Source organism: Pinus tabuliformis, chromosome 1_1 (genome assembly GCF_031772625.1).
Source record: "Pinus tabuliformis cultivar Carrire ecotype Pingquan chromosome 1_1, CPIR1, whole genome shotgun sequence".
NCBI classification, from domain to species: Eukaryota; Viridiplantae; Streptophyta; class Pinopsida; order Pinales; family Pinaceae; genus Pinus; species Pinus tabuliformis.
Genome location: NC_142297.1, coordinates 655,044,213 through 655,047,692, shown reverse-complemented (window position 1 = coordinate 655,047,692; position 3,480 = coordinate 655,044,213). Strand labels below are relative to the sequence as shown.

The following is a 3,480-nucleotide window of genomic DNA, read 5'->3' as shown; positions in this document are numbered from 1 at the left end:
CGTGTACTACGACAAGCACCATCAGCGAAACCAATGTATGTTTGGAGAGGCATCGACATCTGCAACATCAAGAGTAAAACCAAGATACGCAGAAATGACGACGAAAACACACTCTCTAAGCTAAGCACACTATCTAAACTAATAAACACACCAGCTAGAAAGAAAAACTATCCTAACTAAAAATTCTCCATACCCATCTTTTAAGCATAATACCTCTTTAGGTAAAGTCCATTTCTGGGTTTACCCAAAGAGTCCCCGTCAAAGTCTACCAGTTCATAAGCCCCTTTGGCTAACTTTCGTTTGACAACAAAGGGACCATGCCACATAGGAACGAATTTTCCAGCTCCTAATTTATCATTAGCTTGATCGTAAACCAAGACTAGATCGCCTTCCGAAAAATTTCGAGGGGTCACATTTCGATCATACTGAGCTTTCATGCGTTTTGCGTGAGTCTCGATCGCTAATGCAGCATTACGTCGATTCTCATCCAATTGAGCTAAGTATAACAAAAATTTTTCCTCTTCGGAAGTGGTTGGAAGTAACTCGATGGCCATTTGCAGTGACGAGATTTCACATTCAATGGGCAACACTGCTTCCAAACCATAAACTAGTTGGAAAGGAGTGAACCCTGTTGATGTTTTTACTGAAGTTCGGTACGCTCAAAGCGCTAAAAATAGCATGTTATTCCAGTTCGATCGATGAATCCCAATGATTCGTTGAATCATGATGACTAAAACTTTGTTGATGGATTCAACCAGACCATTCACTTGTGGATAATAAGGAGTTGAACTATCGTGACGTAAACCAAGCTAGCCTGTAAGTTCAGTCATCATAACGTTTCGAAAATGATGCCCATGATCAGTGATTATCGCTTGTGGGACACCAAACCTAGTAATTATATGATTGAACACAAAAATTGCAGTTGTTTTTCCGTTTGCGTCAAATGTAGGCATCGCCTCGGCCCACTTAGTAAAATAATCTACCGCAAGGATGATATACGCATGCCCCCCGGCCGAGTGAGGGTTACATGTAATACCCCATTTGGCAAAAGGACCAACGACAATTATAGGGTGGAGAGGAGCAGGTGGAGCGTGCATCTTTCGATCAAATATTTGGCAGTTGTGGCATTTTCGGACCGCAGTGATACAATCTTTGAACAAAGACGGCCAGAAATAGCCAGCGCACAATATCTTTTGGGTTGTGGCAAACCCAGACATATGATCGCCACATGCTCCAGAGTGGCAGTCATTTAGAACCCTTTCAACGTCTTCGTGAGTTAAACAACGACGAAAAATAGAGTTCGCCCCACGGCGATAAAGAGTATCTCCAATGATTTTGAATTGTTGGGATTGAAATCGTATTTTTCGATGTTCAGACTTTGAAAGCTCTAGCCGAAAGGATTGGGTCTAGAGATAAACGATGATATCTCCATACCACGGATCTGAAGTACTGATAAGAAACAAGGATTCGTCTACGATGGGCTCCTCCGCCATAGTTTCTGTATCTGCACGCGGGAAGTCACACATTAACTCCGCAAAGACTAAATATTTCTTAGACTTAGATTTTTCAAACTCCAAATCGATCTCTTGCAGGATAACGATCCATTTATAGTACTTGCCCCCTAGCAATTGTTTAGTAAAGATATAGGTCATAGGGTTGCAATCCGAAATGACTGTAGTTTTACGTAGTAAAATGTAGTGACGAAAACGTTGGACAGCTTGAATAGCTGCCAGTGCCAATTTCTCCACATGTGAGTATTTTAGCTCAGTAGGATTTAAAGTTCTACTAAGGTAATATATCACATGTTCATTTCTGAATTCGTCTTCTTGAACTAAGACCATCCCAATGGTGGAATGAGTGGCGGCGAGGTACAAGATGTAATCCTGGTTGTATTTGGGAGGATGCAATAACGGAGCATGGGTCAACGCGTGTTTGAGTGCATCGAAAGATTTCTGAGCTGTCTCATCCCAATAGAATGGAATATTTTGTTTCAACAACTGGGTAAAACCCTTTGTAACCTCGGCGTAGTTAGGAATGAATCGTCGTAAAAAGTTTGCTTTCCCCTGCAAACTTTGGAGTTGGCGAAGACTCGAAGGAGGAGGAAATTTGATGATAGCTTCAACCTTCGAGGGATCGACGCGAATGCTGGCTTTCGAAACTACAAATCCTAGCAATCGTCCCGTTTCTATACAGAAAACACATTTGTGTGGATTCAACCGTATCCGATAATGCCTACACCTCATAAAGATTGCTCGTAAATGGACAAGGTGATCAGCTCGATGTAATGAATGAGCAAGCAAATCATCGAGATACGGTTGCACAATGTGCTTGATGTCATGAAATGCGTAAGACATGGCCCGTTGAAACGTTGCTCCGGCATTCTTGAGCCCAAAAGGCAATTTGCAATAAGCAAATGTCCCCCATGGACAAATGAAAGCTGTTTTTTGTTGATCGGCAGGTAGTATGTTGATTTGATTGTATCCAGAGAATCCGTCCATAAAATAAAATATTTCACTGCCGGCATAATCATCAATTATTTGATCAATATAAGGAGTTGGATAGTTGTCCTTTGGTCAAGCTCGGTTAATGTCCCTATAATAGATGCATATTCTTATTGTTCCCTGTTTTTTATTAACTGGAACAATATTTGATACCCAATCCGTCAAATGCTCTCAGGCATAACTTTTCTCCATCCGTTTCGTATCAGCTCAGCCCGGAGTTTCCAGTATAGCGATCCTTACCCTACGAGCTACTATAATATATGTTCTCAACTTGATATCTATAAAGATAGATGGATCATCCATATCCAATTTGTTGTCCATCTACCATAGTAGACTCACTCATTCATATATGATGAGGGGGCCCTTTTAACTCAGTGGTAGAGTAACGCCATGGTAAGGCGTAAGTCATCGGTTCAAGTCCGATAAAGGGCTCATGTTTCCCACGAAGAAAGAAGGCTCGGGTGTCCATTTCTATTACATAGATAGAAATATTTTCACCGAAATATGAAAATGACAACAAATCGGATTCGGATCCAGTCCGTTTTTTATCTTCTTTTATGAGGCGAACGACGGGAATTGAACCCGCGCGTGGTGGATTCACAATCCACTGCCTTGGTCCACTTTGCTACGTCCGCCCCGTAACGGGATCGGATAAATGAACCCTGCTTTTAATAATTTTTTGACTTCCGCTTTAATTGCAGCAGCTTTTCTTGGGTGAATCTGACGCAAACGTTGCCGGACAGGTTTAGCATCCGGGTAAGTCTTGATCTCATGAACAACAATCGCGGGATCAATTCCTGGCATTTCCTCATAGGACCAGGCAAACACGTCATGGAATTCTTGAAATAGGGCCTTGTATGTCTGAATTTCGTCATCTGTACACGAGGCACCTATATGAATGTTTTCAATAATTCCAGGCTTAATCAAAATGTCGATAGGAATAGTTGGAGAAATATTTCCCAAATTCAGCTCTAAATCA

At 41.6% G+C, this 3,480-nt stretch overlaps 1 non-coding gene across 1 annotated transcript; it reads left to right on the top strand.

Moving 5' to 3' along the window:
- Window positions 1–2,861: 2,861 nt before the first annotated feature.
- On the top strand, window positions 2,862–2,933 carry TRNAT-GGU (transfer RNA threonine (anticodon GGU)). The gene has a single exon. It is a non-coding gene; the product is annotated as a tRNA-Thr (tRNA).
- The last annotated feature ends 547 nt before the right edge of the window (window positions 2,934–3,480 follow it).